Source organism: Hyperolius riggenbachi, chromosome 10 (genome assembly GCF_040937935.1).
Source record: "Hyperolius riggenbachi isolate aHypRig1 chromosome 10, aHypRig1.pri, whole genome shotgun sequence".
Lineage (NCBI taxonomy): Eukaryota > Metazoa > Chordata > Amphibia > Anura > Hyperoliidae > Hyperolius > Hyperolius riggenbachi.
Window position 1 is genome coordinate 189604856 of NC_090655.1, and position 12045 is coordinate 189616900.

The window sequence follows — 12045 nt, forward strand, 5'->3', positions numbered from 1 at the left end:
TTTAGCCATTTATTTAGGAAAGGGTTCTTTACAGTAAGAGTGATTAAGATGTGGAATGCATTGCCACAGGAAGTCGTTATGGCAAACTCTATACCTGCATTTAAAGGGGGCTTAGATGCTTTCCTTGCGTTGAAAGACATCCATGGCTACAATTACTAGGTAATGCCTAATGATGTTGATCCAGGGATTTTATCTGATTGCCATCTGGAGTCGGGAAGGAATTTTTCCCACTTGGGGCTAATTGGACCATGCCTTGTAAGGGTTTTTTCGCCTTCCTCTGCATCAACAGGGATATGTGAGGGAGCAGGCTGGAGTTGTACTTTGTACTGGTTGAACTCGATGGACGTATGTCTTTTTTCAACCAAAATAACTATGTAACTATGTAACTTAAACAGTTAATCAAAGACATCATTAGCAATCATTCAAACTTTTAATTCCTCTCCCCCTGGGGAACCCCATAATGATACATTTTTAAGGATGTGTTATATTTAAATGCAAAGTTTATATATGGCATTGTACTAAGTGAAATAAATGAATTACTGATTGTTATGCATACAAAAAATAATTGCAAACACTTTAAATAAAGCACATAAATCATTAATGCAACAATATAAGTTGTAAATCATAATGTCAACCTGAACTCTAGCATGGGACAAAAGGAAAACATACAGAAGTGCACCTTGTATGTATTTAGAGAGTCTAGCATGTTTAATTCCCCTTCATTTGTGTCTAATCACAGGTTGTAATTTGATCTCTCCCCTGATAAGGCAGATAAGCCATTTGAAAGCACAGGCTGTAAACCATATGTCTGCTTCCATGAATCAGGAAATAGAAACAGTACAGATTTATTGTAGGATTTGTATCAGCTGTAACAAAGAAGTGTTTTTTGTATAAAGGTTATTATGCTGTTGCGTATCTTTTAGAGCAGAGAGGAAGTTCTGAGTTCAGGTCCACAATGATCAAGGAAGGTCCTGTATCTCCAGGCTTTTTATTTATTTATTTATATTTTATATTTTTATTTATTCATTTTTGTATTATAGTGCTGATTGCTTTTGCAGAACTTTACAGAACATATAGTCTTGTCACTAGCTGTTTCTCAATGGAGCTGGCAATCTAATCTCTACCATAGATAGTCTATGGACAATTTAGAGTTTAGCCAATTAGCTTATTTATTTGTTTTTGGAATGGAGGAAGAAACTGGAAACCTATAGAGACACGGGAGAACATGCCAACTTCAAAAAGATATTGTCCTGGCTCAGAATGGAACTGGAGATCCAGCACTGCAAGGTAAGAGGGCTATCCACTACATCACTGTGCTACCCTCTACCTTTAAAACTGTCTAGGTAGGAGATAAGTTGCAAACGTCTTACCTTAGTTGCAAGTTTAGTCTCTCGAGTGTGCCAAAATAGAGGATTAATCTACTAAGTAGAAATTTCAGCTCCAGTTAAGTAGCATATTGCTTTAAAGAGAACCCGAGGTGTGTTTGAAAAATGTTATCTGCATATAGAGGCTGGATCTGCCTATACAGCCCAGCCTCTGTTGCTATCCCAAACCCCACTAAGGTCCCCCTGCACTCTGCAATCCCTCATAAATCACAGCCGCGCTATGCGGGCTGTGTTTATATCTGTAGTGTCAGTCTCAGCTGCTCCCCCGCCTCCTGCATAGCTCCGGTCCCTGCCCCCGTCCCTTCACTCCAATCAGTGGGGAGGGAAGGGACGCAGGCAGGGACCGGAGTTCTGCATGAGGCGTGGAGAGCAGCAGACTGACACTATAGAGATAAACATAGCCCGCTGCTACACACTGTGTGTCGACAGCGAGACTGTGATTTATGAGGGATTGCAGAGTGCAGGGGGACCTTAGGGGGGTTTGGGATAGCATCAGAGGCTGAGCTGTATAGGCAGATCCAGCCTCTGTATGCAGATAACATTCTTCAAACCCACCTCAGGTTCTCTTTAAACACTGAGACTGGACCTGCTTAGTTGAGATTCCTCTTGAATGATTTTCAGTCTTCCAAATAACAAAGAGAGTGTGAGAGAACGCGGAAAAGCCGCCGCGTGTGCTGCTAAGGAGGCGGCTGATTCCGGTCCAATGCGGCGGTTTGCACGCGGAAGCGTGCGTCTGGTAACAGGGCAGAACGCGGAAATGCCGCCGCATGTAACAACAGTAAGGCGGCTAGTTCCACGTCCAGCGCAGCGGTTTGCACACGGCAGCCTGTGTCTGGTGTGGCTGAGTCTGTTAGTGCACACAGGCTTAGGAATACACGCGCGCGCTGAGAGGCAGAACTCTTATACTGGGCAAGGAGAGATCAGCTGATCACGCCGATCAGCTGACTCCAGAGCAGGTTACTATTGGTTGATCAATTAGGGTGGTCCCGGAGAGCACTACTCCATATATAGTTACTGCTGGCCAGTCTCACGTTGTCTGCCGTTGCGAACACTACGTGGAAGCACTCAGACCTTAGTCAGATCCAACAGTGTGTTTGAACCAGGTGGACCTGGGAATTCACACCCAGTCTAGGCATTGTTGATATCTTTTATGACTTACTGCTTTCCTGACTATCCCTCTGATCTCTGATTCGGTACCTCGCATATCTGATATTCCGTTGCCAGACCCTGCTTGCCTTGGATACCGAATCAGCCTTCTGTCTTTGTACTTTATCGGTCCGTGTGTTGCCGATCAGGCGTGCCCGATCTCGAGAGCTATCTCTCCTCTTGGGAGATAGTCTTCAGATCAGATGGTGACATCCACCTTCAGGTGTCACTCATCCTCTGGTCCTTCCTACCTCCAGCCTGACTCCACCCCTTGGAGAGTCTCAGGCTGCTGGAAGGTTCCTGTGCCCTCAAGAGCAGTATTCCTTTACTGCCTATTATCACCTTCTCAGCAGGTGCATCACTCAAAGTACTACTGTTACACCAAACACTCACATACCTATAGGTGTCCAGAGGTTAGCAATATATTTGTATTATTGGTGATTCTGCAGATCATCAATAATCAGGTATATATATATCTGCATTCTTGGTGATACTGCAGATCACCAATAATCAGATTCTCTCTGCGTGCTGACACCAATCAGTACAGAACGGCAGACCCAAAACCAAATGGACGCACTCCGCAGCCGTCTTGATGCACTTACCACCTCAGTGGAAAATTTCACCTCAGTGCTGGACAATCATCAGACCCAGATCAATGCCTTGTCTGGGTCTGCGCAAGCCATACAGACGGCTGTGGATACAGTGCGATCACCTCCTAGCACAGACATACGCATGTCTGTACCTGAAAGGTTTTCTGGCCACAGATATGACTTTCGGAACTTTAAAAAACGAGTGTTATCATACTTTGAGTTGAGACCTAGTTCTTCAGGAACTGTAGCACAGAGAATTACATTTATCAAGACACTATTGTCAGGAGATTCCCAGACTTGGGCATATAATCTCCAGCCATGTGATAGCGCGTTGGCCTCGGTTGAGGCATTTTTTGAAGCTATGGCTATAATTTATGATGACCTGGACATTGCCTCTACCGCAGAGCGGAAGCTCAAGACGTTGCGGCAGGGCAGAGATCTGGTTGAAAATTACGCAGCCGAATTCAGGAAATGGGCAGTTTCAGCCAGATGGGGCTCATTTGCATTATTAGACTGTTTTTTGTCAGGGCTGTCAGACGTGATCTCAGAGTTAATGTTGGGTCATCCTGAGCCCAAATCCATCAATGAAGCCATTTCATTGGCCATCAGAATTGATCGTCGCTTACGATACCAATGACGGTCTGTCTTTGGTATCGTAAGTGACGATCAATTCTGATGGCCAATGAAATGGCTAGGAACAATGTGAGATACTTGTCCTACGCACCGCCTGCTTCACCTCCACCGGAACCAATGCAGATTGGTCGGTCGAGATTGTCTCGGGTGGAACGGAGACGCAGAGAAACAGAGCAGCTCTGTCTATACTGTGCAGAGGGGGGTCATAAAGTGCAGAACGCTGCAGCCTAGGTGTAGTCGGAGGTAATACCCTAGGCGCGCAGTCATTACCTCTAGATGATAAACGTTTTCTTCTCCCTTGTACTATATCCTGGCAGGATAAGACAGAGACTACTGAGGCCTTCATAGATTCTGGCTCAGCAGCTAATTTTATGGATTATGAATTTGCTAAGAAATTGGGGATTCCGATCTCCCCACTAAAACAACAGATTCGGGTCACTGCAGTGGATGATTCCCCCCTGCAGAGTAACCACCATCTCTCCCAGACCCCAGACTTGGGGGTCACAATAGGGGTTTTGCATAAAGAAAGTTTACCATTTTTTGTATTACGAATGGCAACCTCCACGATCATTCTTGGCATGCCATGGTTACGAATTCACTCGCCTCAGATCAATTGGGCTACGGGTCAGCTAACAAGCTGGTCTGCCCATTGCTATCATCATTGTCTAGCGAAAGTAACCTTTGGTAAGACCAAGATTCACATGGAGGGATTGCCAGATCAGTATTTAGAATTTGCGGACGTGTTTTGTCCCAAGTCAGCAGATAAACTTCCTCCACACCGTCCTTTTGACTGCCCCATTGATCTCAGGTCTGGTTGTATGCCCCCTAGAGGTCATCTCTTTAATTTATCTGGGCCAGAGAAATTGGCCATGCAGGAATACATCCGAGAGAACTTAGCTAAAGGTTTCATCCGCCCTTCTCGGTCCCCGGCAGGGGCAGGGTTCTTTTTTGTGAAAAAGGATGGAGGCCTCCGCCCATGCATTGATTATCGGGGCTTAAATAAAATTACAGAAAAAATCGCTATCCTTTGCCTTTAATAGACGATTTATTTACTCAAGTCACCAATGCTAAGATTTTCTCGAAACTGGATTTAAGGGGTACTTACAACCTTGTGCGGATCAGGGACGGTGATGAATGGAAGACGGCCTTTAACACGCCCGACGGGCACTACGAGTACCTGGTGATGCCCTTCGGGTTGTGTAATGCCCCGGCCGTCTTTCAAGAGCTGATTAATGAAGTCTTTAGAGAAGTATTGGGCAGATTCGTCTTAGTATATTTAGACGACATACTAATCTTCTCGTCCAACCTCTCAGAGCACAGAAAGCATGTTAAGTTTGTGTTACGGAAGTTGAGACAAAATATGCTGTACGCTAAGCTGGAGAAATGCATTTTCGAAGTGACCTCTGTTGCCTTTCTGGGGTACAAAATTTCAACCTCTGGCCTCTCTATGGACCCTGGAAAGGTTTCAGCTGTTTTGGAGTGGCCCCAACCTGTGGGACTGAAGGCTCTCCAGAGGTTCCTGGGGTTCGCCAACTACTATAGGAGGTTCATAAAGGGGTACTCTACGGTGATCTCACCTCTCACCAGTCTCACAAAGAAAGGGGCAGATACTCATCACTGGTCCCCTGAGGCCCATGCTGCTTTCTCTACTCTGAAGAAATTGTTCTGTACTGCACCCATTTTGAGACATGTCGACACCACCTTCCCCTTTATCGTGGAGGTAGATGCCTCAGAGGTAGGGGTAGGGGCTGTGCTGTCTCAGCGTTCTGGGTTGCAGGGAAAATTACACCCCTGTGCCTATTTTTCATGTAGGTTTTCACCCGCAGAGAACTACGATATAGGCAATAGGGAACTTCTAGCCATTAAGTTGGCCTTTGAGGAATGGCGACATTGGCTAGAGGGTGCAGAACATACTATTACTGTCTATACTGACCACAAGAATTTGGAGTACATTGAGGGCGCTAAGAGACCTAGCCCCAGACAGGCCCGGTGGTCATTAGTTTTCTCGAGATTCAGATTTGTAATCACGTATACCCCTGGTAGTAAGAACATCAAAGCTGATGCCTTGTCCAGATATTTTGAGCCTGAGACAGCACAGCCCTCAGACCCAGAAACCATTCTTCCTCAGAAAGTGGTTCTGGCCGCCACTGAGACCTGGAGGGACTGGACAGAAACGTTGGGTCCGTTCCAACAGGATGTACCAGAGGGGAAGCCTGAGTGGGTCATGTTTGTACCATTGCCTTTTCGTCTACAAATACTGCAGTTGTTCCATTCCCACAAGAATGCTGGGCATCCCGGGGCCACCAGAACTCAGGACCTCGTTGCGAGATGTGCCTGGTGGCCGTCATTGGCAACTGACTGCAAAGAGTATGTAAGAGAATGTGCAGTGTGTGCTAGGAGCAAACCCTCCCGTCAGGCACCTGTTGGGACATTGCAACCATTGCCAGTCCCGAGTGAGCCATGGACCCATCTGTCCATGGATTTTGTGGGCGAACTCCCCAGGTCTGAGGGCATGACAGTCATTTGGGTGGTAGTCGATCGATTCAGCAAGATGGCCCATTTTGTCCCTCTGAAAGGACTCCCCTCAGCCCAGAAGTTGGCCGATCTCTTCATCCAACATATTTTCCGGCGGCATGGTATTCCGGAAAATATAGTGTCAGATCGGGGAGTCCAATTTGTTTCTAAGTTTTGGAGGGTATTCTGCCATCGGTTAGACATGGAGCTATCTTTTTCATCAGGCTACCACCCACAGACCAATGGCCAGACCGAGAGAACCAATCAGTCTCTGGAACAGTTTCTGAGGTGTTATGTGGCAGATGTTCAAACCGACTTGTTCAAATTCCTGCCATTTGCAGAATTTGCACACAACAATTTGAAAAGCTCCTCCTCAGGTTTTTCCCCATTCCAGGTGGTGACAGGAAGGTCACCTAAGTTCACCCCATTACCAGTGGCTGCCACTCCGTTTCCAGCCCTGGAGGATTGGCAGAAGTCCTTAAAACAGATTTGGGGAATGGTAGAAAGAAATTTGAGGAGGGCTTTTCAGAGTCAGAAGAAACAGGCTGATAAGAGACGTTCCATCAGGGTCGGACTGGGCCACAGTAGTACAGTTTTTTCCCTCGGTGGGCCCTGCCTCCAGTTCTCTGGTGGGCCCCCCCCTCCTTGTCTGACAGAGCTCCAATTACTGCCTGCAGCACAAAAATTCTCTTCTCAGTGCTGTAATCACTCATGCTGAGAGCAGTGGCGTAGCTAAGGAGCTGTGGGCCTCGATGCAAATTTTACAATGGGGCCCCCAAGCACTCTATACATAACAATGGATACAATGCACCAAAACCTGCCAATGGCAACTACAGTGTCAGAGGTGCAAGAAGGGGATGGGAAATAGCTTGCTAATGATTACCACTGTTCAAAGTATCTATAGAAGTGAATATTATGAGCACAGGACCAATAGAGAGGGAATACTGTAGTTGAGGGAGGGCCCTTCGGGGCCCCTTTGGCCCAAGGGCCCCGGTGCGGTCGCAACCTCTGCGGTCGCAACCTCTGCAAAGTAGGACATTACTTTATATTGAAGGAGGGGACTCTATGCAAAGTTTTGCTGGGCAGCAGTGTCTCTGAATTACAATGCTGCTAAGATCATGTACATTTGACCCTGTCCATAATACATCATGACCACGCCCACCTTCCGGTGCATGGTCACGTCCTTTTTTCACCGCAATCATGGGATGTGTGGGCTCTGGTTGAAATTTCTTTGTTGGGCCCCCAGTGTTCCAGTCCGACCCTACGTTCCATAGAGTGGGAATCCCTTCCAGGAGACTTGGTCTGGGTGTCCACACGACATTTGGCTCTGAAGCAACTGTCCCCCAAGTTAGGTCCTGGATTTGTGGGTCCGTTTCTAGTGACCAGGAAAATCAATGATGTCACTTATGCCATTGATCTCCCTACCAGCATGCGAGGTGTGAGATCGTTCCATGTGTCCTTGCTCAAGCCGGCAGCGCACGTGGATTCCGCTCCCCCCCCTCCCCCCTGTGTTGATTTATGACCAACCTGAGTAGGAAATTGAAAAGATTCTAGACACCCCCGGCTTGTGCAGAACTCCGTGCAGTATTTAGTGCACTGGAAGGGGTATGGCATTGAGGAGAGAACTTGGGTGCCATAATGTCGCATGCACGCAGAGGAGTTGAAAAGGGAGTTCCTTAAAGAGAACCCGAGGTGGGTTTGAAGAATATTATCTGCATACAGAGGCTGGATCTGCCTATACAGCCCAGCCTCTGTTGCTATCCCAAACCCCCCTAAGGTCCCCCTGCACTCTGCAATCCCACATAAATCACAGCCACGCTCCTGACAAACAGCTTGCCAGAGCTGGCTGTGTTTATCTCTATAGTGTCAGTCTGCTGCTCTCCCCGCCACCTGCAGAACTCCAGTCCCCGCCTGCATCCCTTCCCTCCCTGCTGATTGGAGGGAAGGGACGGGGGCAGGGACCGGAGCTATGCAGGAGGAGGGGGAGCAGCTGAGACTGACACTACAGATGTAAACACAGCCTCAAAGCATGGCTGTGATTTATGAGGGATTGCAGAGTGCAGGGGGACCTTAGTGGGGTTTGGGATAGCAACAGAGGCTGGGCTGTATAGGCAGATCCAGCCTCTGTATGCAGATAACATTCTTTAAACACACCTCGGGTTCTCTTTAACTTGCATCCTGAAAAGCTGGGCAGGAGATGTCCGGAATCCACTCCTCGGGGGGGTACTGTGAGAGAACGCGGAAAAGCCGCCGCGTGTGCTGCTAAGGAGGCGGCTGATTCCGCGTCCAATGCGGCGGTTTGCACGCGGAAGCGTGCGTCTGGTAACAGGGCAGAACACGGAAAAGCCGCCGCATGTAACAGTAAGGCGGCTAGTTCCGCGTCCAGTGCGGCGGTTTGCACGCTGCAGCGTGTGTCTGGTGTGGCTGAGTCTGTTAGTACACACAGGCTTAGGAATACGCGCGCGCGCTGAGAGGCAGAACTCTTATACTGGGCAAGGAGAGATCAGCTGATCAGCTGACTCCAGAGCAGGTTACTATTGGTTGATCAGTTAGGGGTGGTGCCTGAGAGCACTACTCCATATATAGTTACTGCTGGCCAGTCTCAAGTTGTCTGCCGTTGCGAACACTACGTGGAAGCACTCAGACCTTAATCAGATCCAACAGTGTGTTTGAACCAGGTGGACCTGGGAATTCACACTGAGCCAGATTACTTGTGTTATCTATCTGTTATACTTCAGACTAGTTCCAGGGTGTAGAGACCACGGTCCTCACACCCAGAGTAGGGAACTTGTGTTATCAATCTGTTATACTTCAGACTAATTCCAGGGTGTAGAGACCACGGACCTCACACCCAGACTAGGGAACTTGTGTTATCAATCTGTTATACTTCAGACTAGTTCCAGGGTGTAGAGACCACGGACCTCACACCAGACAAGGGAACTTGTGTTAGCTATCTGTTATTCATCAAACTAGTTCCAGGGTGTAGAGACCAAGGACCTCACACCCAGACTAGGCATTGTTGATATCTGTTATGACTTACTGCATTCCTGACTATCCCTCTGATCTCTGATTCGGTACCTCGCATATCTGATATTCCGTTGCCAGACCCTGCTTGCCTTGGATACCGAATCAGCTTTCTGTCTTTGTACTTTATCTGTCCGTTTGTTGCCAACCAGGCGTGCCCGACCTCGAGAGCCATCTCTCCTCTTGGGAGATAGTCTCCAGATCAGATGGTGACATCCACCTTCAGGTGTCACTCATCCTCTGGTCCTTCCTACCTCCAGCCTGACTCCACCCCTTGGAGAGTCTCAGGCTGCTGGAAGGTTCCTGTGACCTCAAGAGCAGTATTCCTTTACTGCCTATTATCACCTGCTCAGCAGGTGCATCACTCAAAGTACTACTGTTACACCAAACACTCACATACCTATAGGTGTCCATAGGTTAGCAATATATCTGTATTATCAGTGATTCTGCAGATCATCAATAATCAGGTATATATATCTACATTCTTGGTGATACTGCAGATCACCAATAATCAGATTCTCTCTGCGTGCTGACACCAATCGTTACAGAGAGTAAGGAAGTTGTTTGGAAGGTAACAAGCAGTCCTGCGCAGATATCCATGTCAAGATAATTTATGGATTCAAGTACTGTACATCAAAGAAGGCATTCTGACCACATCAGTCAGTATGATTTCAATTCCCATTTCCTTGGGAATTGTTTTATTCAATTCATTACTGTTGATGCATAGCCTATTTGGAATATTGAAAAAAGTGTGGTTCATTGTGTATAACCTTCAGTTTTAATAGGTAATGCATGGGTGTATCACAGGTAAAGTTGTGATCTTCATTTAATGTCCCTAAATTGAGCTGGCTGATGCTGCACTTCAGTGGAAAATTCAAGATTATTTGTAACCTTATGACTATTGTAAGTAGTACTTCCCATGGTTCTGGAGTCCTGCAGAATTAACTTTCTGTCTTTACAGTGAAGTATTTTGTGGAGAAAAGACCGGAGGGGTTTAGAAGGAACACAATGTGCTCTTTCAATTGCAAATATTTTGATAAGGGAATGTTGGCCAAAGGTTTCAGGTAGGATCCAACTTTTTTTCACTTTTCTGTTAAACCAACTGTATGTATATTATTGTGGCATAATCTATTTCCCAGGACATCAATTGTATCTGTATTTGCAGTAGCATGTGCTATAACTTGCTTAAGATCCCTGATGTCCAGGTTTAGTTTGTCTTCAATTTTGCTTACTCTTCCCTCCAGAGCTGAAATCCTTTGTCTAATGCTTGCTGTACACAGTGCAATTTCCCATCAGATCGACAGGTTAAATCAGTAAGTTCCGACATGTCTGATCTACTACTGATTGATAATGGGATCACTGCAGTTCACTACAGCACCAAACTGATCCAGTTATCATTTGGGAGCGGATCGGACATGTCAGAAATTATCGATTTGGCCCCTAGACCTGATGGAAAATCGCATAGTGTGTGCCTAGCATAATATTTTATAAATTTTGCTGAGCGAGCAGATTTTCTTCTTCAGCTCACTCGTGTGCACAGACAAGTTTCCTCTCTTTAAAGGAAATATTACCAAATATACCGAGTAACATGGCTTTAGAGGTACACGGTGTCCTCCCAGTGATGAATAGACCAAGAACACCATTGCCTTTCTTTGTGGATGCCTGCATTGCTTATTCATAAATACTCTGTAATTGTTTTTTTACCCTGCAAGTAAGTCCTGCAAGTAATGGTTTGCAGTGCATGTCATTATAGACACATGGGACCATATGCAGTTCGAGGTGATAAGAAGTTCAAAACCTGCAAGCTTGGTCCATTGGGAATCAGGATGATTTTCATTGCACCACCTAGTGGACGAATGGGAAGCCCCAGCGGGATATTCAAAGATGCTCCTGCTGGGGCTCTCAGTAAGAAGTGGACATTGGCGGCAGTGGCGATTGTCCTGGCGGGTTCCCTGGGCTGCGATGAGCGGTGGGAGGCGACAGACACGTGCGGATCCGGCGACCAGAGGACCCTTCAATCAAGATTTAAAGGAGAAGAAAGAAGTCAAGAAGAAATAAGTGACAGATTAATTAAAGGGGAAGAAAGAGGTCAAAGAAGTAAGAAGTTACAGATGAAAATCAGAAGAATAAAGAAGATTTTTTTCCCCCAATTAATAAAGTTTTATTTGTGTCTTTTTTTACTTTAAAAAGGTATAGGGTAAAATTTAAACCCTCTATACTTATTTATCTGGAAGGGGCAGGACATCTTGGGGTCCCTTTATTATAGGGGGCTCCCAGATTCCACATAAGCCCCCCAGGGTTTAGGCGCACCTGGGCACCGGAGGTGGGGAAAAGCCCCTTGTCCATGATATGGACAAGGACTCTGTAGGAGAGGGGGAGGCTTTGTCGCCTCTCTCTTACAGAGGCCCCCATATCATGGACCATGTGGGCTGGTGTGGCTTGTATGGTGGAGCCCCACGCAGGTTGATTCAGCCATCCTGGATATACCAGCCTGCAGGGGTTACAAGTGGTTGCATATTGCTTTAGCAAGGGTAAAATCCCGCCTTTACAATTTCTTTAATCCCTTGTCACCCATGCAGGCTGGTATAGCCAGGATGGCTGAGTCAACCTGCGCGGGAAAGGAACTCGCTGGGCAATTATATTGCCCAAGTTAGTAATTTACAGTCCTGGAGGATGTTAAATGCAATTTCATTAGGCAACCTTTTCGACGCCTAATTTAAGAACTCGCCAGCGCTTACCGCTGGTGAGTTTGG

The 12045-nt window shown here is 46.7% G+C and overlaps 1 long non-coding RNA gene across 1 annotated transcript; it reads left to right on the top strand.

The window, feature by feature from the left end:
* Positions 1-1196: 1196 nt before the first annotated feature.
* Positions 1197-11364, top strand: LOC137536108 (uncharacterized). The gene is made up of 3 exons (XR_011024521.1): positions 1197-1287; positions 10254-10356; positions 11046-11364. It is a non-coding gene; the product is annotated as an uncharacterized lncRNA (long non-coding RNA).
* Positions 11365-12045: the final 681 nt, after the last annotated feature.